Source organism: Chelonia mydas, chromosome 6 (genome assembly GCF_015237465.2).
Source record: "Chelonia mydas isolate rCheMyd1 chromosome 6, rCheMyd1.pri.v2, whole genome shotgun sequence".
NCBI lineage: Eukaryota > Metazoa > Chordata > Testudines > Cheloniidae > Chelonia > Chelonia mydas.
The window spans coordinates 76,537,161-76,562,362 of record NC_051246.2 but is presented as its reverse complement, the minus strand read 5'-3'; the positions used below and the strand labels follow the sequence as shown (position 1 = coordinate 76,562,362).

At 41.7% G+C, this 25,202-nt stretch overlaps 1 long non-coding RNA gene across 1 annotated transcript in view; it reads left to right on the top strand.

Annotated features, from left to right (window-relative positions):
* Positions 1–5,542: 5,542 nt before the first annotated feature.
* LOC122466126 overlaps positions 5,543–25,202 on the top strand; it is a 52,630-nt gene continuing 32,970 nt past the window's right edge. Inside the window, exon 1 of the long non-coding RNA XR_006291412.1 lies at positions 5,543–5,632. This is a non-coding gene — a long non-coding RNA (uncharacterized LOC122466126). The remainder of the gene's footprint in view (positions 5,633–25,202) is intronic.

Here is a 25,202-nt window from a genome sequence, read left to right as displayed (position 1 = left end):
GGAGGAGGAGATTCGGCTAAAATATGGAAAAGCTTGAATGCCACCAACGACATTTGCATGCACGTGTAGATGATTGACCCTGTAGAGTCAATCCCAAGCATTCATAAGTCATGAGTCAGGCTCCACCCCCAAGCCCTTTAAAAAAAAAAAAAAACCCAACACCACACATGTTCTTTACTGGCCTGCTAGTATCAGAGGCTTATGTTTCATGTTTTCAGGATTTTCTCCACTACCATGAGGGGTAGAATCTTTAATAACAAAAAATAAAGGTGGAGATTCTTATATAACTCCCCAGCTTCTGAACTCCATTTAAGAAAGTCACCAAATAATGTGATAACTTGAAAGTTGCAGGAATTGGTAACACTGTGAACCAGGCAACCTAAAATGAAATTGGAAGAGTAAGTAATCTAGTCAACATACTAATAAAAGCACCAGAAATGAAAAGTAGAATAGAGATAAAAAGAGGATAACTCATCTTGGAAAGATGAGATTTTTATCAGCATATCAGCAAACGTCAAGTTCACTGCACAAAGAAGAAAAAATATGTCCAGCAATAATAATTGAAATTTACAGATAAGCAAAGAAAGAAAAATGCTGCTTGAGAACTTAAGAGTTCCACCTTAATGTGTATAATACACGATGTAATGGTAGCATTATTGGAGCTGAAACACAGGGGCCATTTAAGTATGTGTGTGGGAAATTCCCCTCTTCTCTTCTTCCCACACCCCCCTCTCCAATCCCTGTGCTTCATGCCACAAGTTAAATTTTAGGAATGTCTACTGTCATTACATCATTGTCTGACTCCCCCCAAAATTTCCCACAACTGTGAACATTTTAAATTGATTAAAATCTAAAGAAAAGCTTAAAAATAATTCTTTCCTGGTTATCTGGCTGGTGAATCTTGCCCATATGCTCAGGGTTCAGCTGATTGCCATATTTGGAGTCGGGAAGGAATTTTCCTCCAGGGCACATTGGAAGAAGCCCTGGGGGGTTTTTCGCCTTCCTCTGTAGCATGGGACACGGGTCATTTGCTGGAGGATTCTCTCCTCCTTGAAGTCTTTAAACCATAGAATCATAGAATATCAGGATTGGAAGGGACCTCAGGAGGTCATCTAGTCCAACCCCCTGCTCAAAGCAGGACCAATCCCCAATTTTTGCCCCAAATCCCTAAATGGCCCCCTCAAGGATTGAACTCACAACCCTGGGTTTAGCAGGCCAATGCTCAAACCACTGAGCTATCCCTCCCCATGATTTGAGGACTTCAATAGCTCAGACATAGGTGAGATGTTTATGGCAGGAGTGGGTGGGTGAGATTCTGTGGCCTGCATTGTACAGGAGATCAGACTAGATGATCACAATGGTCCCTTCTGACCTTAATATCTATGAATTATATCAAATTCTGCCAACCCTAAAGAGAACATAAATGTAAATAATGAAAAGAAAAATCTTATCTTCTGAGAACAATGAACAATGTGTGCATAACTTGTGTAAATACATGAGAACATACTCATTTCCTCACTTGTTCACATACTTCATGAGTTATGCCGATTGAAGTCAGGCAGTGTCAGATTTAGTGGTCAGAGCAGGAGTCAGGCCTAGTGGTCAGTGCCAAGTATCAAAGCCAAAAGTCAGTCTAAATCCCAGAGCCAAGGAATGGAGACTGAGGTCACAAATCCAAGCTGAGGATAAGAACCAGATTACCTGGAGTCAGGGAAGACAGGAACAAGGCTGGGAAAGAACTGGAACAAGACTGCGTGCAGGGCAGTGTCTTGGCTGGAGCAGTGAAGGAGTGAGACAAACACAGGTAGACAGAATCCGCAGGCATATGTATTGAGCAGCTGCTGATGTACTGGGCTTAAGAGCAAACACTTGACTGCCTTAGCCAACCAGATGGGTTCTACTGTGGCCCAGCTGTGCTGATTGGCTGCCTGACAACTGGGCCGGTGCAGCTGCAGCCCCTCATTCCTGGCAGGCAGCAATAAAAGCATATGCTTATTTTTGCAAATTAGACCTGTCTCTTAGGCATTTATTATATAAAATGGATAAGCAAAAGCCATTTCCAATTATATAATTTTTTTTAATGACTTCCTGATCTGAAATGTCAGTCATGTCTTCCTTCTCCTCTTGCTCCCAAAGAAATATTTTGAAATACAAACCTTTCAGCTAAATTAAGATTAAAACAATTCAGCTATTTCCTTTCAGCATAACCCAAGGATTGGCACTGTACATTGACTTCTCCTCCACTACTGGAGACTGGGTTTTAGCAGATCAAATTTGCATCTTTAAGCTTGTTTGCACAAAACTGATTGATTTTTGAAGGAAATAAAATTTGTATTAGTCCATTTTTAAACAGAAGTACATCACCTATTATCACCTTATAGCACAGTATGTATAAACCTCACTGTAGCCTTCCACCTTTGAGAAGCCTTGCTTCTTTATTTCAGCCTTTATTCATGTGTTGTTCCAACAGGGAAGCCACATTTTCAATTTCTTATTTATCTCAGCTAGTGGGGTTTAATATCAAAACAATCTATAAGGACTCCATTAATCTTATTATTAAATTCAGCTACATCCTGACATTCTGAATTTTGATTTATTAATTCAACAAAATCTCAATTTGCTGATTAAGAATCCTGCCCCACTTCCTTTCCGGAAGTGCTTTGCTTTCTTTCCTTTTAACTAAGAGAGAGAGATCATTACATCTTGTGTTTTGATGCACATCCGTAATCTTCAAATTCACTACAGATGGAGCTAAGTGCTTGAGGTACAGCTACAGTGTTGCCCCTAACCCAACTCCTGTGACACAGAAGTCTCCCAGCTTGAGTTAAGCAGCCTAGTATGGGTTGATCCTTGAGTGCTGCTGAGTTCAAGTTAGTAATGCAGTGGGATGTAGACAGGCTACAGCTCAAATTAGCACAACTCATCAAGGCCTCAGGCTAATCCAATCACTGTGCAGTGTATGCCTTCACTGCACAGTTAACCTGGGCTTTTACCCAAGGTTTTACCCAACCCTGAACTTTCTACATAGAAAAAGCCTTTGATCAGGGTTTGGAGGCAATTTAAATCTGAGCCTGTTTATCCAGCTGTGGGTATAGGTTAGAACTCAGCCTCTGGTTTAACTCAGACTGGAACCCCAGCTATTTTGAAGTGAGGAGACAAGCAAAATGCAATGCCCTTCCCACAATACCCTCCCCCTTCCAGAGGACAGACGTTCTCCCACAGTTGACACAACTGATTGGGAAAAAATCCTACTGCATTTCAGCACAAACCCACATCCACACTGGTAAGTGCAGAAACAGTAGGAACACAGGTTGGGGGGGTAAGGGCTGCTGTGGGGCACTCACATGCAGCTAGGCAGACTGGGTTGATTGTAACTCGCCCAGACAACTATCTAATGCCACGCACAGATGAACTATTGGAGAAACTGGGATGGGCCCAGTTCATCTCTACCTTGGACTTAACCAAGGGGTACTGAAATGAATCCACCAAGGAAAGGTCAGCCTTCATCACACATGTCGGGCTGTATGAATTTAATGTGCTCCCTTTCGGGCTGCAGAATGCACCCGCCACCTTCCAAAAACTTGTAGATGGTCTCCTAGAGGGATTGGGAGAATATGTAGTCACCTACCTTGACGATGTGGCCATATTTTCGGATTCCTGGCCAGAACACCTGTAACGTCTACAAAAAGTCTTTGAGCGCATAAGGGAGACAGGACTAACTGTTAAGGCTAAGAAGTGTCAAATAGGCCTAAACAGAGTGACTTACCTTGGACCCAGGTAGGTCAGGAACTATCAACCCCCCACAGGCCAAAGTGGATGCTATCCAAAAGTGGCCTGTCCCAAAGTCAAAGAAATAGGTCCAATCCTTCTTAGGCTTGGCCAGATAATACAGCCAAATCGCCACCCCACTGACAGACCTAACCAAAAAGAAATAGCCAAATGCAGTTCAGTGGACTGAAGAGTGTCAGAAGGCCTTTAACCAGCTTACAGCAACACTCATGTCTGATCCTGTGCTAAGGGCCCCAGACTTTGACAAACTGTTCCTAGTAACCACAGATGTGTCCGAGCGTGGTGTGGGAGCAGTCTTAATGCAGGAAGGACCGAATCAAGAGTTCCATGCTGTCGGGTTTCTCAGCAAGAAGCTGTCTGAGAGGGAAAGCCACTGGTCAATCAGTGAAAAGGAATGTTATACCATTGTCTATGCTCTGGAAAAGCTACGTCCATACGTTTGGGGACGGTGTTTCCACTTGCAAACCGACAATGCTGCTCTATAGTGGCTTCATACCGCAAAGGGAAATAACAAAAACCGTATTCAGTGGAGTTTAGCTCTCCAAGATTTTGATTTCGACATACAACACATTTCAGGAGCTTCTAACAAAGTGGCTGATGCACTCTCCCGTGAAAGTTTCCCCGAATCAACTGGTTAAAATCGTCCTTGAGATGTGGAAAATATTGTAAGTCCTTTATACAGTTAGTAGTATATTTAGAGATGCATTTGTCTTATTAACTCTGTTTTCTCCTAGAGCCCCAGGAAGAAATCACAGGGTGAAACACTGGCTATCTGTGATTTTATTTATAAAAATAAAGGGAAGGGTAACCACCTTTCTGTATACAGTTGTCAAGGTTCCTTCCCGACTCTGAACTCTAGGGTACAGATGTGGGGACTGCATGGAAGACCCCCTAAGCTTATTCTTACCAGCTTAGGTTAAAAACTTCCCCAAGGTACAAACTTTGCCTTGTCCTTGAACCCTATGCTGCCACTACCAAGCGTGTTAAACAAAGAACAGGGAAAGAGTCCACTTGGAGACGTCTTCCCCCAAAATATCCCCTCAAGCCCTACACCCCCTTTCCTGGGGAAGGCTTGATAAAAATCCTCACCAATTTGCATACGGGAACACAGACCCAAACCCTTGGATCTTAAGAACAATGAAAAATCAATCAGGATCTTAAAAGAAGAATTTTAATTAAAGAAAAAGAATCACCTCTGTAAAATCAGGATGGTAACTACCTTACAGGGTAATCAGATTCAAAACATGGAGAATCCCTCTAGGCAAAACCTTAAGTTACAAAAAGACACAAAAACAGGAATATACATTCCATTCAGCACAGCTATTTTACCAGCCATTAAACAAAAGAAACTCTAATGCATTTCTAGATTACTTACTAACTTAACAGAAGTTCTGAAGAGCATTCCTGATCTGTTCCCGGCAAAAGCATCACACAGACAGACTGAGCCTTTGTTCCCCTCACCTCCAGCTTTGAAAGTATCTTGTCTCCTCATTGGTCATTTTGGTCAGGTGCCAGAGAGTTTATCTTAGCTTCTTAACCCTTTACAGGGGAAAGGATTTTGCCTCTGGCCAGGAGGGATTTTTATAGTTCTGTATATAGAAAGGTGGTTACCCTTCCCTTTATGACAACAGTGCTATAAAATCCCTCCTGGCCAGAAGCAAAATCCTTTCCCCTGTAAAGGGTTAAGAAGCTAAGGTAACCTTGCTGGCACCTGACCCAAAATAGCCAATGAGGGGACAAGATTCTTTCATATCTGGAGAGAGGGGACAAAGGGTTTGGTTTGTCTGTGTGATGCTTTTGCCAGGAACAGATCGGGAACGCAAGCCTTACAATTCCTGTAAAGGTAGTAAGTAATCTAGCTAGAAAATGCATTTGATTTTCTTTTGTTTAATGACTTGTAAAATAAGCTGTGCTGGAGGGAATGTATATTCCTGTTTTTGTGTCTTTTTGTAACTTAAGGTTTTGCCTAGAGGGATTCTTTATGTTTTGAATCTGATCACCCTGTAAGGTAGTTACCATCCTGATTTTACAGAGGTGATTCTTTTACCTTTTCTTTAATTAAAATTCTTCTTTTAAGAACCTGATTGCTTTTTCATTGTTCTTAAGATCCAAGGGTTTGGGTCTGGGTTCACCTGTACCAATTGGTGAGTATTATTATCAAGCCTTCTCCAGGAAAGGGGGTTTAGGGCTTGGGGGGGGGATATTTTGGGGGAAGACGTCTCCAAGTGGTCTCTTTCCCTGCTCTTTGTTTAAAACGCTTGGTGGTGGCAGCATACTGTTCAAGGACAAGGCAAAGTTTGTACCTTGGGGAAGTTTTTAACCTAAGCTTGTAAGAATATATTTAGGGGGTCTTTCATGCAGGTTCCCACATCTGTACCCTAGAGTTCAGAGTGGGGCAGGAACCTTGACAACTCACATGCAGCTAGACAGACTGGGTTGCCAAACACCTGGGTTAACTGTGCACTGAAGACATACCATGTTTAGAAGGAGTGTTGTCACAAACTATGTCTACTCTCACTCAAGCTAGGCTAACTGAAGTGGAGTAACTCAAGTTAACTGTTGCAATGAAGACAAGCTCTTAAACAATGTAACCCTTTCCCATATACATCTGGAATTATGTGATGCTGGCTATGTTCCTAAAATTCTCCAAGTTTTCTTTCCACTGGAACCTTTATAAACATAAGAGTTAATAGACACAGGAACTAATGAGAGAGCAACGATCAGTTTTTGTGAGAAAAGAAAAACACTCACATGTTTTGGAATAACCTTCCAAGGGAAGCAGTGGGGGCAAAAGATCTATCTGGCTTTAAGATTAAACTTGATACGTTCATGGAGGAGATAGTATGATGGGATAATATGATTTTGGCAATTAATTGATCTTTAAATATGCATGGTAAATAGGCCCAATGGCCTGTGATGGGATGTTCAATGGGGTGGGATCCGAGTTACTACAGAGAATTCTTTCCTGGTTATCTGGCTGGTGAATCTTGCCCATATGCTCAGGGTTCAGCTGATTGCCATATTTGGGGTTGGGAAGGAATTTTCCTCCAGGGCACATTGGAAGAGGCCCTGGAGGTTTTTCGCCTTCCTCTTTAGCATGGGGCACGGGTCACTTGCTGGAGGATTCTCTCCTCCTTGAAGTCTTTAAACCATGATTTGAGGACTTCAATAACTCAAACATAGGTGAGAGATTTATCGCAGGAGTGGGTGGGTGAGATTCTGTGGCCTGCATTGTGCAGGAGGTCAGATTAGATGATGATAATGGTTCCTTCTGACCTTAATATATATTAATAGTTATGGCATTTTGCCATAACAAATCAATACAGTTTCCTAAAAATTCATCAACAAGACTACATTTCCTTACTATCAGAGGCTGAGGACCCACAGCTTTCATTTCCTCTGGTTGTCACTGAGCGTGCCCAGTTGCTTCAGAAAATCAGGACTAAGGAATCACAAGCAGGGCACCCAGAATATAAGGCACACACAGCTAGGGGCCACCTAAACCAAAATTTTCTTAAGTGACTTTTCCAGTACTCTTGCCAGGGCTGGCAGCACAACCTATAATTAAGGTTGCCCAACACCTCCCATTATAAATCCCTGTTTTCAGTTGCTTATAAGGGAAGGGAAGACAGATCAAATGAGGAGCCGGGAAAGGGGAACTGAGACTAACTGGGAAAGAAGCCTTTGGGGTGTAGACTGGGCCTGTGTAAGTAAGGGGAATGGGACAAAGAGCCACAGATGGGAAAGAGACAGGGACACGCTGGAGGGGATGGAGTAAAAGCAGTCAAGGCCCAGGGGGAACAGATAAGAGTCTTTGCCCACTACAGCATAGCACCCACCAGAGCCGGAATGGAATATCGGAGTCTCATCATTCCACTGCTGTCAGCAAAGCATACTCAGTGAGGGCAGAATCTTGAGAGATTTTTAATGATCGTAATGCATCATGCAAATAGTGATTTTTGACAATGTAGAACTCAGCCACATCACAATGGATTTTCATAGGGAAAACATAAGACATCTCTCTTACCCCAGGACTACCGCCTGCCAAATTTCAGAGTACTGCTGAAAACCTTAGAGATGTTAAAGTTCTTTTTAAAAATGGTTTGAAGTCTATAAAATGGAACTTATTTGTAAACTTTAATATAGGAGGTGCTACTGTTCCCCTTATAATACCAAGCCAAGGCTCTTTACTTTTTTCTATCCTAGGTTAGTGATCTGCTGGCCTAACTGCTCATCTGGCTCTGCTAATTCTAGTCCTTCTTCTTCTTAATATAAAGCAGTAAGAGTTCTGTTGGCTTCTGCACTTGAGCTTACTAGCATGTTTGACAGGGATTTCTTGTAGACGCACTCTTCAGTGACAGTCTAATGGGCATATTAAGGCTTGGGATGCAGATTGAGACAACCAGGCAAATGATTATACATCTCTGAGCTCCAAGAAGCTGGTTCATGAGATTTTTCAGACTCCACGATCACAGTTCATTGCAGCACAGGGAGAGCAGTTTGTTTGAATGAACATTATGAGTTAAAATTAATTTAGTTTTTTTAGCTTCATAGAGTACGCTGACATTTTTCAAAGTGTGTGTGCCTGCACACCAAATGTGGGTATACAATCACCCAATGTGCATGCACATACCTGTGTGTGTAATGCAACCCTGAATTAAGCATAGGAATTGGGAGATCTGTGCACCTAAATGGTGTCAATGCAAAAAACACCTTTTGAAAGTTTTAAACTTTATCTTAAGGAAGGGAGAGAACGAGCAGTTAAATTCTTAGAAAATAAAGAATATGATCACATGTAATAATAATCCTTTTATGATAAAGGTTAAAGGAGTGTATGGGGGGGGGTGAGACTCCCTAGATCCCCCCTATGTCCCACTGTCCTTAATTTACCTTCTATTCCCCCAGTGGCCTCATTTGGGGGAGGGGAGTTCTCTGCGGCACACCCTCCCTGGAAGAGGGCTGGTTCTTCTTCCTCCCTTCCCGTTGCAAGAGAGGAGAGTCTTGGTGGAACAGGGGTCAACCTCTCAGACAGCCCATGGATAGGGCTTCATGGGATCTTCTATTGCCCCTTCATGGGGTTTGCCTCCCAACCCTCTTCCTGTCAGCCAGGGCAGCTCTGGAAGCGATGCGTTCAATGGCTCTCTCTTCCTTGACTGGCCTGCCTCTGTAACCAGCTGACTCTGCATGGAATAGCCTTCTTTCTAGTCACCATCCCTTCCCTGTTTAAGCCCTGCCTCCTCCAGGAGGAACAAGCTGTGCAGTTGCACCTCATTAGCTCAGCACCAGCCCAGAGGAGCTCATCAGACTCCTCCATGCCAGTGGGAGGGCATGCCCCTTCACAATGATGATGCATATAAACACACACACACTTGCTTTAGTTTGTGCTGTTTGACAAATTTAAGTTTCACTATGCCCCTTGTGAGGGAAGCACAATACCTGTTTTTACAGGTGAGTCAGAAAAGTTGAGATCACAATAAGGCAGCGGCAGACTCTTCATAGGACCCAAGAATTCTGATTTCCAGTCTCCCATAAGAAGACACAGAAGATCTATTGTAACACTAACAGAAATGGCATTTTTGTTGTAGATATGCAAAACTGATCACTTATCAAGAGGATAAATTTGTAGTCACAGTCCCTGAAATCATAACACGCTAAAACGTCAAGTAAAATTTTGCATCAGTTAACCTGTTATAGTAAACTTGGGGGTGGAATGGCTAGGGGGTAGACATAAGCAAGAAACCAACAAGAATGCATTAAATTCCTATTTTAGAGCATATTATAGGCACAGTTATTTGTCAGATTTTTTCAGCTTCCCTTGTGTTTACAGCCACTCTTGTAGCATATTAAGTATATGAAAATTTACAATATATACAATTTAAGTCTATGTATCAGGTACTGTCTGCCATTTGGGGCACGTGAGTATGTTGGAAGAAGATAGGGAGCTTGATACCTAGTCAATTTCCATACACAAAAATTCAAAATAGTTTCACGTACTATGCATGTCCTGAAGTTTTCTTCCTCTTCCCTGTTTCCATGTGAAAGACCTACACAAAGCCATTGGACGAAAGAATGAAACAGACTTGAGAGCATATTTTGTAATATGTACAAAATAAACAAGTTGAAAAAATACAAAACATTTTCTATAATCTGTTTTCAGTTATGGTAATCTTAGATGTTACATGTTACACAAAGTAGCATTTTTAAGTCAATGTCTGAAAGCTTTCCATCTCATGATAGATTGATGTTCCTGCCAGAGCAACCAGAACACATACTTAGTAATTGTAGGCCTGATCCAAAGTCCACTGAAGTCAATGGAGAGTCTTTCCACCGACTTAAATAGATTTTTAATCAGGCTCTGTATAAAGTATTCTTCTCCACTAAAAAAAAAGGCAGTGGGGAAAATTCAAGTCTTTCTAAGTCATGAATAAATGAAGTTCTTAGCTCAAGGTCAAATATGTTTTAGCTGGCATAGATGGATGATGTCTCTCATTCCTTTTGGGACTATATATTTTAAATTTGTAATTGGCTACACAAACTTCTCTCATTTAGTAAACACACTTTCCTTGAAGGCTACACATTGGAGATGAAAGGTAGTTATTTGCATATCTACACAGGCAATTAACAGAGATTTAAGTAGCATATTCCTTAAAACCGTTTCCTGGGGGTAGAATGTGTTATTCCAAACAGCAGAATAATGTTGCTCATCAGACCTGTTATTGGTGCATTAGCTCTAACTGCACCAGCTGCTACTGATCATTTTGTACTGTAGTGGATTACAAGGGGAATGAAGATATTGAGGGTAAGGGAAAACATGAAAAGGGGATTTGTATTCCTATATTGACTGAAACAAGTGTCCAACTCCAGAAAGAGATTTTAAAGCATCGAAAGGGGTTTTTACTAAATAGCTTTTACAGCAGAAAAAAGGATTTTGATTAGAATCTTAAAATAGGCAGTACCAAAAAGTGTTGCTTAAGGGTTTCCAACACAGTTTTACCCTCAGCTAAGTTCAGAAGCAACTTAGGTTTCCACATAAATTTGTTCTTCTTGAGGTTCCAAACTCAAGGGATATTCTGGATAATTTTAGGAGATCTTATGTATAAACCTTGATCCCAGAACTCCCCTTTTAAAAGAAACCTTGTTCCTTTTATGTTTTTACATGCAAAACAAGAAGCACCTGAAAGCCTCTTGCAACCCAAGGCTCAGGACAGTGTATGAGCCCCCGCCCACCCAAATTAGGTCTGGTTTGCAACATCCATTGGCTTTACGCTATGGCATCCCTGAAAGTCCAGTCAGTTGTAGCTGCTCTTCACTTTATTTTTCCTCCTAGCCTCTGCTCAGAGTGGAATATATACAGACAAGACACCCCAAGTTTTGAAACAGAAAATAAGGAACATAATTAAGAGTGAATTGGCTAATGCTTTTAGATGTAAGTAAATTAAGAAAAAGATGAGACTTGGGTATGATGACAAAAGTGATTGAACCCTAAACATTACTAACTTCCAAGACAATAAAAGTGGGTAGGGCTAGCCTTCAACATGAGCAACCAGTTAGTGCTCTGTGTTTTTACAGAACCTGAAGCAGTTTCAAACTGCTTAACATCCCGGTTGGGCAGTGGGACTAGAAACAAAAGGCACCTTGAAGTGCACTCCTGTTCCTCCAGAAATTTGGAGATTACAGGAACTATGGGTAAGTCTATTCTGCAGCTGGGAACAAGCCTCTCAGTCCAGGTAAACAGACTCACACTAGCAGGGTTGAACTAGCATGCTAAAAATAGCAGTGTGGAGATTGCCGCTTGGGATCTCACACCTAGTGCGTCGGCACTCACAACGTCCACATTGCTATTTTGGGAGTTTAGTTTGAGCCACACTAGTGCAAGTCTGTCTAGCCTGGAGAGCTCTCTCGATCTTCCAGCTCCTACTGGGCCAAAGAAACAAGGAGACTATCACCCTGCCATAGGATTAATGAGAGCACACTTAAAATTATTAAGTTCCCACATATCCAGAATTTGAGGATCAGCAGCAGTTTTATATCCCCTCTTCTAGAACTGTACTGTCATGTACCAGATTTCTTAATTAATGAGTAACTTATTCTGTTATTGATTTTAATCTTAATTGGGTGACTTTTTTCATACTCCCTTGTGCTCTTGGCTTTGTCAAATTCACTTGCTTCTGATGGGGATAGTTTCCTAAGAGTAATCACATTACATTAATCTTCCCTAATTTAGGGAAGTTAGACAATACCATTTTCTTTGGGCCCACATACAGTAGGTGTTCCAGAAATAAAGAGAGAAAAACTGCTAAAAAATTTTTTTAAAAATCTTAGCAGTAACAAAAAGGGCTTCCTCTTTCTAACCAGGAGGTGTTTTCATTGATTAAAGCACTGACTTTCATTAGAAAATCCTACAGAAGAACAGAGACATTTTTCAAAAGTTTGTGCATTCTCCTTCCTCTTCACTTTATGACTAGAATGGAGTGGCATCCACCCCTCACAAGCACCCCTTCTGGTCAGGTGTGTCTGTGGTCTTTAAACCGTCCTGGCCCTGGTATCAGGCCATACCCCCAGGGCCTTTTCCCAGGAGGCAATAATTTTGCCTTGTTGATCTATTCTAGACCCAGTTCTGCAGATGGGCCTCTTAACAGGTCAGTTCCGCTTCCTGGGTATTTATTGCTGTCTGATCATAGGCCACTTGAGAACCCAGGACGGCCCACTACTCCAGGTCCCAGCCCAGGGATCCTAAGATAGTAGCCACATGGCACTGTGTCCCTTTAACTAAATTGCCTTCAGTTCCCTGGGATACTTCCCCAGCCTTAGGACAGGGGTCTGCTGTGTTCAGGCCCAGCATCCAGCCAGGAGCTCTTCCCCAGTCCCTGCTAGCACTGAGCTGTCTTTGGTGCTGCAGTTCCCTTTGACCAGTCAAGAGCACCATCTGCACTTCTGTAGCTCCAGCAAGGAATTAACTGTCTCTGGCACTTCAGCTTCTTTTTATGTAGCCCTCCTGGGCCCTGATTTGGTTGCTCCCTGCAGCCTCTCTCATTGGCTGTGTTCCCTGCAACCACTCTAGCCTGCTTGGAGGACTTCTCTATTGCTCATTTCCTGGTTCAGCAAAGGGTCTCTGGGCCTAGTACATCCCATCATAGACTGTCTCTAATCTTCTCTAGTAAATCCTGGCAGACAAATGAAAAGGACACTTCAATGAAGTACAGACAGACAAATAAACTAAGGGGGAGCTTATCCCTGCGATCCATATGGATGGAGGTTTCTTCACAGTCAGATCTACCCTTCCCACCCATAAAGGGGGCCAGAGAGAAGTCTGTTGCCTTTGTGGCACAAACCTTAATCCTCACATCCATAGAGGGCCTTCCATAGTTTCAGAAGTCCCCATAGATTGTAACGCCAGAGGGACAAATATGTTATATTTCCTTTGAGCAAGCTTTGGCAGAGGGCTGCATTAAACTTGCACTCCATCTCCACTGAAGAAATCCCCTTTAAAGTGGCTTCTAGAGTCAGCAATAAGATGGGGAGTCCCTTACAGAGTGGTTCCAATGGAGCTGATTTTCAAATAATTTGAGTAGAAAAGCAGAGGCAAATATATTTTTAAAATCTTCTGCCAAAAATTCTCACTAGAAAAAAGTAGAAAACAAACGGTTTTGAAAATTTAAAAACTTTTCCCAATGCTTTTTATAACCACCTCCCTCCAAACCGGCTTTACAGTTTATGGTGTTTGCTAACTCTTATCAAAAACAATTTTCTTGCTGGGAGAACATCACTAAAAGTCCTTTCTGATCACAATTAAACCTAGTTAATATAGTGAAAGCAAAGCTCATTTTCAATCGATTTATAACCAAAAAAATTGCCTAAGAGAACTAAAGTTTTAAAAAATACCTGCACGTTTCTATAAAATGCCACAGTGGGTATGAGAGAGAACTATTTATAGGAATTTTTACAGATGAAGTATTCCTATCAGATCCAGAGCATAGGGTTTCAGTAATGAAGGGCATACTTGAATAGTAAACTAGGCAAGGATGTCCAGTTCTGCGCCTGTTCCATAAAGATAAATCAATTTTGCACTTGCTCATAATAAATTACTTCTTGCTACTACCAATCAATGAAAAAACATTCTAGGTCAACTGTGAGAGAATGTAGAGTACTTTGGCATTTCTTCATAACGTTATGCAAAATATTCAGACCAAATTTCAGCTAGAAGCTTATGTTAGCCTGCACAATAGTGCACCATTTTCTTCATCTGATGAACATAAAGAATATCTTAAATCTTAATTGAGAGTTTAAATTCACTTTTGCTGCATTTTAGAAACATTTCTCTTTGCACTTTTCATCAGAGGATCTCAAAGCGCTTTACAAATGTTAAGCCTCAAACCCATGAGGTATATTACAGGGTAATTGTTTTACAGATGGGTTAACTGAGATCCAGCCATCTTAAGACATACGCTAAGTCACACAGCAAGTCAGCCTCAGATCTGGCCAAGAATCCTGGCTCCCAATCACCTTTTCTGACAAGCCAATGTTCCATTCCCCATATCTTGCCAAGATTTTTTTTTAAAGTAAATCCCTAAGGAACAGAACTAATATAAAGAGGTACTCAAGGCTTGTATAACAATTTTAGCACTGAAATAGCCAGAAGAAAGGATAATAGAAAACAGTTAAATAAGCGTTGAGATAGGCCTTCTGAAAACCTTTACAAAACATCAAATATTGTGTGACCTTACAGGCTTGTAAAGTAGAGTGATTTTAGCCCTCCACTGGAGGACCCAACAGAGATCAAATTACAAAGATTTGTATAAAATGCTGCCTGATGGGGTTGATCTTCTAAGCTTCTCCCGAAACATTCTAATTAGGTAATTCTGTACTTCCCCCAAACCTCACATCAATTCTGCCATCCCCATATCTCCCCCTTGCTCCTCTGCTCATCTTACAGCTCTAGGGGTTTTTCGTCCTCATCTTCCAGGTGTAATAGGGCAGCTACAGTGGGGTCCTTTTCATAGGTCTGGGGTGATAACTTCAGGATTACTCACCCCGGACTTTTCCTTCCCAGGACTGGGGGCAGCAGGAGGAAGGTAGTTCTGTAGGATACTGAGAGGAGCAGAAAGCAGACTGAACCATTTTTCATGGGGGGGGGGGAGGGAACAGAGCTACCCTTACCTATTTAGCTCATGAAAGCTTATGCTCAAATAAATTTGTTAGTCTCTAAGGTGCCACAAGTACTCCTTTTCTTTTTGCGAATACAGACTAACACGGCTGCTACTCTGAAACCTTACCTATGGGGCTCTTTCCGCTTTTTCCTCTCCACCCCACTTGTGAATATGGAATTGGCTGCTCTCCCTCCTTCCCCAAAAAGGGCTGTAGATTCCCAGGGCTGGGGGCAAATTGGTCAGCTGCCTCCTGTGAGTGTGAGTACAGTCCATGTGTTCTGTGTTGCAGTCTTTCTCGAGAACGGGAGTTAAATAAGCCAGGGTTCTGAGTTATACTAGTATGTTTGCTTTTTCGTTTTGATTTAAGGTGTTTTTTATTTTTCGGGGGAGGGGAGGTATATGCCTGTGAATCTTCTAGAAAAGCTCCTCAGGTGAGCATAGTGGGAATTAATAAACCCTGCCTTTAAAATTAAATTGTAATTTTACAATCTTATTTAGATTGTATGGGGTTGCGGGGGGGCAGGGACTGTTCTGTGTTTGTACAGCAGCAAGCACAATAGGGTTCTGAATCATGACAGAGCCTCCTAGGTGCTAATAACAAATAATAATTGCTCCCTGGGATAAGAAAATCATTGGATTTTTTTCATACTTTCTTCCCCTCTTGCTCTTATTGTTTTGTAAAATTGAAAAAGAAAGATAGTACATATAAATTCCAAGCCATGTTGGCAGAAACCAAAAGTTACAACCTGGTTTAAAAAAAAAACCCACAAAAAGCAACCCCTACACAAACAAACAAATCCCTGTACTTAGAGGCAATTGAAAAGAAAAGCCTCACCAAGTCTATTAGCCAAAAATTTTTAGCCATCTATTAAAATATTCATTATGGCCCCAATTGCAATGGACTGCAGGTGCCCATACCTGTATGGATTCACATGGCAGTCAGCCAGGCTCCATGTGAGGACCAGGCTGCATCCACGCACAGTCGATAACAGGAGCAGGACCTACGACACTTTCTTGGCTGACTAGAGTACAATTTCTTATCACATGTATAATTAAATCTCTTAGTATGTTTTAATCTGCCTCCATATAATGTTGAACTCATGATATCCCATGATCCCAAGTAAATACATTGCTCTAAACTAGTAGTATGTGTGTATGGAAAGTTAGACCAGGAGATGTTTCCCCCTTGACCAGCTATAGGAGGTGACAAGGCCAGCCCATGAGTCGGTGCTATTGTGGCATGTAGAGCAGCAAGAGGCTGTTTCCTTTGTTTATATTTAATGTCAGCCCTGTCCATATATTTATTTCTTATTATATCTTTATTAATATAATATCTGTAGGTTCTCCATGTTTGTTTACCTATTGCATAATCTGAAGACTATGACCCTCATCCTGCAAGTAGTCCTGTGCAGGTAGACCCTTGTGCTCTTCAGGGGCACTCTGTGGATGTGCAAGAGAGAGAATGCATAGATCTGCTTGCAGCCCATGTTGGGGACCCAATAGCTGTTGTGAGAGTGATCAGCTGTCTGAATACACAGGTATCTGATTACACAAGTTTAATCAAATACAACATTGAAAGATAATATAGCAAGCTGAAATGGAAACAATGTAACACTTCTTGCTTGATAAATTTCAGGGGGAAATGAATTAATGAACAGCTGTTATCCTACTGTATAATCTCAAAACATAAAATACAGCTCTCTTTTTTATGCTAATTTTATTTCAGATTTTTAATTCCCTAGTTTTTTTTGAAGTGTTTAGTTGCTCTGTGTGCAACGTTAAATAAAGATCAAATACCTGGTGTAATTCCCATTGACCTCTGTTTTAAATTTGAGAAACATTTTTTCACAACTTTGCAGTGCTTAGCATCTCTTGAAAGATTTGAGTAAGTGCTTTGACTTCAAATTACAGGAAGGAAAATGTATCTATTTTACCTTTTGTAAAGTACTTGCAGATCTTTTTGGTTAGTCTTTACAAGGCTTGTCTCACAGCTCATTGCAGGAATGAGGCCTAAGTTACGAATGTTACTGAACGGCAGGGTGTAGTAAAAATATAAAATGGCAGACTGATGCCCACCGAATGGACGCTTTAGTCAACTACCTTGTCAAAGAGTTACAGTAGATCTTGTCCACAAAGTGCTCCCTTTCTACTCTTCCAAATCTCTCCTTAAAGCCCACTTATATTATGAATGCTTCCCACCCTTACCTGTACTGTTACTTTCTCTTATTATCCCTGTGTATGTGTCTTGTTTTAGCCCCTGATCTTGTATCCACATGGAAAAATGGGTACGATTGGCGCTTAGGTCTAGGAATATAAATTACTCTGTAAGTAATAATCTGTCATCTGTCTTTTGTTTGGAGGAACAACACGAGACTTGCATTATTTTCACAACTACAGCACAATTAAACCTGGTCTACTGTACAGACAAAAATTAGTTATAACAATCTGATAAAATACTAAGGCATTTTTAAGTTGTTTTCCCAGGAAGTTTCTGTGAAAGCACTATTGCTGATTTTGGTGAATGAATTCTGATATTCTGATGGGATTTTGGTTGGAAGACTCACTTTAGAAGTGTTAAGCACTGAGTGCTATTTATAAATTGTGTATGCTTTCTAGAAGATGGCATGAGATTTTTCAAACCCATGTGCTCATATGCATATATCCAAACAGTGGTATGCATGTAAATATCTATTATATTGCTATCTGTGTATCAGATTATGTACCCCATGAGCATCTTGAGGGTGAGACTGAACCATGGTGACCCTAAAGCTGGGGACAGGACATGTTGAGAAGGTGCCTGTGGGCCTGATTGATTCAATTTCAAAGTGACAGTCCAGTGGTGTACACCCTTTCTTGAGTATTCACTGCCACTGGCTGGAGACATGGAAACTTCCTGAGTTGCCTGATTGCACAGCTTGATTCCATAATCAACAACTTAAAAGCTGGCTGCAGCCATGCTGCTACTCATTCTTTTCTCAAAAACTGAATAAATATTAATTTCAAATTAGCATGAGTTCCTCAGTCTGTGTCACAGGGCTTCCTATCTGTATGGTTCAGATTACGATTTTATACTGTGCAGTTAGTATGGATTATCTGGTTTTCTAGTGCACTGCTAGGAAGTACTCTTGTAGTTTTTAGGTGTGGTTGCAAGTTTCTTTTCAGTTTTTTTTTTAATTGGTGTGTTGTCTTGTCTTCTTCACAGGATTACAACTTTTAGGATACTTTGTTGAGGATGGTCAGGGAATCAAAGGTCCTCCCAGTCACTACAAAATGCAGTCAGAGGGATTGTGAGATGAGGGGATGTGTTCCTCTTGCAGATCTTTTTTATTTGTATATTGTCATAAAGTGTGCTAGCTGCTTCATAGACTTACAAGTATAAGATGACAAACTTCCTCCTCCCAAGAGGTGCTTTCAGTCCAAATAAAGATGAACAAAGGATGGGGGAAAGGCCAGTTTGACATGGTGTGTTGGTCCTTTGCGGTTCAGCACATAGAATCATAGAATATCAGGGTTGGAAGGGACCTCTGGAGGTCATCTAGTCCAACCCCCTGCCCAGAGCAGGACCAATCCCACCTAAATCATCCCATCCAGGGCTTTGTCAAGCCTGACCTTAAAAACTTCTAAGGAAGGGGATTCCACCACCTCCCTAGGTAACGCATTCCAGTGTTTCATCACCCTCCTCGTGAAAAAGTTTTTCCTAATATCCAACCTAAACCTCCCCCACTGCAACTTGAGACCATTACTCCTTGTCCTGTCATCTGCTATCACTGAGAATAGTCTAGATCCATCCTCTTTGGAACCCCCTTTCAGGTAGTTGAAAGCAGCTATCAAATCCCCCCTCATTCTTCTCTTCCGCAGACTAAACAATCCCCGTTCCCTCAGCCTCTCCTCATAACTCATGTGTTCCAGTCCCCTAATCATTTTTGTTGCCCTTCGCTGGACTCTCTCCAATTTTTCCACATCCTTCTTGTAGTGTGGGGCCCAAAACTGGACACAGTACTCCAGATGAGGCCTCACCAATGTCGAATAGAGGGGAACGATCACATCCCTCAATCTGCTGGCAATGCCCTTACTTATACACCCCAAAATGCCATTGGCCTTCTTGGCAACAGGGGCACACTGTCGACTCATATCCAGCTTCTTGTCCACTGTCACCCCTAGGTCCTTCTCTGCAGAATTGCTGCCTAGCCATTCGGTCCCTAGTCTGTAGCGGTGCATTGGATTCTTCCGTCCTAAGTGCAGGACTCTGCACTTGTCCTTGTTGAACCTCATCAGATTTCTTTTGGCCCAATCCTCCAATTTGTCTAGGCCCCTCTGTATCCTATCCCTACCCTCCAGCCTATCTACCACTCCTCCCAGTTTAGTGTCATCCGCAAACTTGCTGAGAGTGCAATCCACACCATCCTCCAGATTATTAATGAAGATATTGAACAAAACTGGCCCCAGGACCGACCCTTGGGGCACTCCGCTAGATACCGGCTGCCAACTAGTACCATTGATCATTACCCGTTGAGCCCGACAATCTAGCCAACTTTCTACCCACCTTGTAGTGCATCCATCCAGCCCATACTTCTTTAACTTGCTGACAAGAATACTGTGGGAGACCGTGTCAAAAGCTTTGCTAAGGTCGAGGAATAACACGTCCACTGCTTTTCCTTCATCTACAGAACCAGTTATCTCATCATAGAAGGCAATTAGATTAGTCAGGCATGACTTTCCCTTGGTGAATCCATGCTGACTGTTCCTGATCACTTTCCTCTCGTCTAAGTGCTTCAGAATTGATTTCTTGAGGACATGCTCCATGATTTTTCCGGGGACTGAGGTGAGGCTGACCAGCCTGTAGTTCCCAGGATCATCCTTCTTCCCTTTTTTTAAAGATGGGCACTACATTAGCCTTTTTCCAGTCTTCTGGGACTTCCCCCGATCGCAATGAGTTTTCAAAGATAATGGCCAATGGCTCTGCAATCACATCCGCCAATTCCTTTAGCACTCTCGGATGCAACGCATCCAGCCCCATGGACTTGTGTACGTCCAGTTTTTCTAAATAGTCCCAAACCCCTTCTTCCTTCACAGAGGGCTGGCCACCTCCTCCCCATTCTGTGCTGCCCAGTGCAGTAGTCTGGGAGCTGACCTCTTCCGCACCATCAGCATCCCTTATGAAACTAGTCCCTGCAATAGGGCTCTGTTTGTTTACTCCGGGGGGCGGGAGAGAGAGAGTGTGTGTGTGTGAGAGAGAGAGAGAGAGGTGGGGGGTGTGGAAGCTGGGAACAATATTACCTGATGACCATCTCTCGTTAGGACGCTGGGAAGCTCAGATCCTAGGGAGCACATAACCAAAGACTCAATATTGTCAATCCCAAAAGTTAAAAAATCATGAATCAGACCCCTCCCCCCAAACAAGATTATATTATATTTTTTTTACTTGCTTAATTTTTAATTTCTCCTACTCCCCATGTGTGAGAAAGACAGTAATGCTAGCTCTCCCAAACTTACTGAATTTTGGCCCCTGCTGCCAGAGGTCTTTCTGGTTGCCAGGTGTTGCAGAACTTCTAGGTTCTCTCCAAACACCAATATTGTATTTAATTGTCACCTCACCCCACATATTTGTTCCCCTGCCTAACAATTAATTCTGCCCCCAGCCTCCACATCAACTCTCTCCCCCAGAACTCCATCAATTCTGCTCAACATCTGCCTGCCCCCACGTCAGTTATTCTCTTCCCTTCCCCCTGCCCCCTTCACCTCTGCTCCTCCTGTAGCTCCTGGGGTTCTTTGTCCCCTCTCCCAGGGGGCAGCTGCAGTGGGGCCCAGGGGTGCTGGAACAATTTGTATAGTGGAGGTGCTGAGAGCCATTGAACCAAACTATAAACCCTGTATATAATGAAAACCACTTCAAGCCTTGGGGTGCGGCAGCACCCCTAGTTCCAGCACTTACGTTGGGCCCCTCTCCTGTTGCAGGGAGGAAGATCAAAGAAGACCCACCCCATTTTTCACAGGTTGGGAGTGGGAAGTGGAGATGCCCTGAGTTGCTGGGCTCTTTCTGCTCCATCGTCTATCATCCCACCATTTGGGAACACTGCTTTATTAAAGTCAGACAGACAGACAAAAATCTGTGACAAACAGAAGAATCATGTTATCGATGACTTTTTTTTTTTACCACCATGACAAATGTGCAGCTCTACTTATGAGTGATAGTTGGTAACACAGAGACTATAACTCATAGCAGTGAAATGTGATTTTGGGGGGGGGGGGGGGGTCCTGTGTTTTGGACTGCCAAATGCTGCTATTGTCAGTTATTAACAAAACCCTAGTACATCTGGGAGCTGAGATGGAGACCCATGGTTGGTTTTTTTTTATTCTAGCTTGGGTGGTTCTTCTATCAGTTTAAAATAAACATAGCTTCCTGAGAGGTTGGAGAAGACTGCTTTATTTACCAGATCCTGTTGTTCAAATTTGTTATTAAGGGATGCTTTTAGTGGCAACATAAAGCACTGGAGATTAAACATTTATGAATGACCAGTTTCTGTGGACATGTAGGCCCTGAAAGAGCTCTCCACTGGGTGCCTCCTATACTTGGTGATTAGTCAACCTAATGCTATGATAAAACAAATAACTTTCAAACTGGCTCACAATGAGTTATGGTTCTTTCAGAAGAGAGAATTGTCTAAGGCAGTGATACTCAGACCTCAGTGATTCAGGAACCAAATTAGCAATAAACATTACCCAATAGTAGTGTGAATTCATTGTTTAATTTACTGTAATACTAGTCACATTTAAACAGTATGACAAGGGAAATATTTAGTTTCATATATAAATATAATTCTCACAGCAAATAAGTTAGTGTAAGTTGATAACTTAATTGGTTAATAACATAGTAAAACCATGCTGATCTTTTGATAACTTAGACTGGTTAATAATTAAATCACAGTGTTTTAATATCATGTGCTTCAGAGAGCCACAGGAGACACATTAACGAGCCACTTGTGGCTCGAGAGCCTCAGGCTGAGTGTCACTGTTCTAAGAGATAATACATTTGAAACTGGCATGCTGAATTTGTCAATAAAAGAATCAAATGGTTGGCACAGTCAATTTCAAACAAAATTAAATGAGTCCATGTTAGCTCATTGTCATACTGCGTATTCTAACCTTACTAAGTGCTTACCCTAAAAACCAGCTTTTTAAAAAATAGATCAGTTTGCATGTAAAAAGATGGGTGTATGAGGTTGGGTGGGGGGGTGTATGGCTAGTATTAGCTCTGCAAACTCACCTGGGGTCTGCCAGAAACCCTGCATACTTTCCCTCTCATACATCATCAGTAATAGAGGTTCTGCAGACCAAATTATGCCTTCAACTATAAGTGTACAAACACATATGCGTATGCAAACCCAGGTGCATACAAGGCATCATCTGGCCTGTAGAACCGTAATTACTAGTGGTGACCGCAAGATGATTTAGGATTGCAGTGTACAAAGGAGTACCCTCTTTTTATTCATGCCACGGAGAAATTATGTGGAGAAGCTTAGCAGGCTGAAGTTACAATTTCCACAAAATATAAAAATAGACAAAAAACACAGAAGTGTACTCAAATGAAGATTTTTATAAATGCAAAGTTATTCTATAAAGGCATCTCTACCTCACTCTGCACTTCAGTAGTCGAGTGCCTTGTAGAAGTATTTAGTACTAAGCCTAATTTGTTTGTAACTCTACATGTAACATCATGAATGGGACCAGCTGAAAGGAGAGTGCTTGTAAGTATGAGTTGTGTTCAGAAGTTGAAATTTTCTGAAATATGCATGCCTTTTTAAAAACCTTATGTCAATGACTTGCGACTGCTGGCTTCCATTTCTATCCTGCCGCCTATATAGCTGCATGATTTGTAATACAAAAATTACATGCTTTTATGCTAATTGTGTTAATATAGTTAAATAGCAGAGAGCGAAAGTAAGTTACAGGCAAGGGAGAAAAGGGATTTTCAGTTGAGATTTGAGAAAGAGAGTCAATGAGGAAAATAAATTGAACAAAATATTTCTAGATGGCAGTGACTGTGGGTAAAAATTCTTATCAACAGTGGCAAGAAAAACAAATGTGATGGAAAAATCCTGCTCGTTGCCCAGGATAGGGCTGGAGAAAATATCTATGTACTGAGCTTGGCATTCCTAAACATTCTGTCACTGTTCCAGTAAACATTCTGCCAACAAACAGTTTGCTGTGTAAGAGCCCATTAACAACATCCATTACAGAATCACAACTGAAATATGTTTACTCACCTGTAGCAATGTCAGCCGAAGCCGTCGCTGAAATAATCTGAGAAATGGAGAAAAATAATTTCAAATTAATAACCATAAATATAGACTGCTGGTAATGTCACTTATATTTAAGATTGCCTGACACTTCCCATTATAAAATCTAGTTTTCAGTTCCTTATAACCTTGTGAAACTTTCACCTTTTGGGCTGATATTTTCCTTGCTTGGTGGCTGCCTCAGGCTGAGTCATTTTAGAAAGTTTCAAGAAAAATGGCTCACCCATGTGCTAGAAAAGTACATTGTTTTCTCCGTGTTCAAAAAATTCTTACAACCATTTTGTTTATAAGCTCTAGCATCTCCATGTTTTGGAGCAGAGCTCATTGGAGATTTGGCAGGCAGGTTGTCTTTGTGTCACAGATGTAACCTTTGCTGTCCCTGTGGAAAAACTGTTTAAATTGGCCCAATTTATGAGTCTTTGAAAAACTCAGTTCACACATGCTCTGTAGAGACTTGTTTGGGAGGTAAAAGTTCCAAAGATTCCATCTATATCGAGCATGCTTCATTCTGGGGTTGTGGGGACCGAGCGATACTTTTCCTGCAATTACTCTACTTGCCTTTGAACAGATGTAGTACTGAGAGCAGGAAAACTGTCTCTTGTGTTTTTAGTACTCTCCTTGCTGATCTCCAGGCAGCATGGAGAAGCATTTGACCTGACTTGAATGGAGAGGGGACAAGAGTGAGACCTGGTGGTGATGGTGAGGGAGTAGATTGGGACAAGGAACCTGGGGAGTAAGGGAGAGAGTGGACTGAGAGAGCTGCTAGGGAGTCTTCATGGTCATAATTAAACATACAGTAAGAGAAGAAAGTAGGGAAAAATACTACCTGTGAATAATTTGAACAACTGGATTGTCAAGCTTAAACTGAACAAAAGTATTGTCAGTGTTAGGCTTCAAACTTCCGGAAGCTGTGAAAAGCAAGCTTTGCAAAAGGAAGTTAAGACTTGTGATCAGGATACGCTGCAACCAGGCAACTTTTTGCTGACTCCTATGGATTAAGCAAACCCACATTAACCACACTTAAAACTCAACTGGCTACAAAAGCTAAATAGGTCTGAATTATACGATTAACCGACAATTGGCTATAAGGAGATAAGTATGCATCAATTATACTATTGGGGCAACCACACTGACCACATTAACGATGTGGTCTATCCTGATTGGTTGGTCTGTTTTGAAACACGGCCAACAGATCAGATAAAAGGTACAAAAGCACGGGACTGTGTGTGTGTTTCGGTCATAAGGGAAACCTGACCCACACCCTCTGAACCGAAGGGACGTGCACTTCTTGACTGTCTGTACCTGGCCAGAGCGGAAAATGGCCGACTGAAGGGTAACGTATTTTTCGGACGAATGCAGGGTAAGATTATGGAGTAAAGAAGTTTGGTTGCTCGAGCAAAATTGATCTCGGTTGTATCGATACTGTAGTGTAAAACCAGTGAGAAATAACTGGTGGATGATAGCTTTACATATGCTTGTCTTCAGGGCTTTCAGTATAACCTGCCAGGAGCAGTGTATGTAGGGTTGCTGTTCATTAGCTCCTTAATGGTTCGTAATGTTACATGTACTTGTGCTTGTCTTATCCAATGCTGGTCTTTACTTTTTCTTTTCTTATTTTGTCTGTGTTGTTTTTATAGTCAAAAATAATTAAACCTTTTTTGAGGAATAACTAGTAGTTTTAATTTTTCTTATACAGGCACTACTCAACCTCATTACATCTGTGTTGGGTGGTAGGAAGTAGCAATCACCCAGGGCCCAATTAAGGTCCTGATGCATGCCGCCTCCTTCCTTTATCTCCGCACTACCTTACATTTAAAGAGTGCTTTTCATCTGGAAAGATGCCAAAATACATCACAAACACATATGCAGCACTACTGAACTTCAGCTACCATTCATGTGGAGAGTGACAGTCAGTTGGTATGCATTACATTGGATACCAATGGGGAAACTTTGGCAAAGGCAGAGAAAC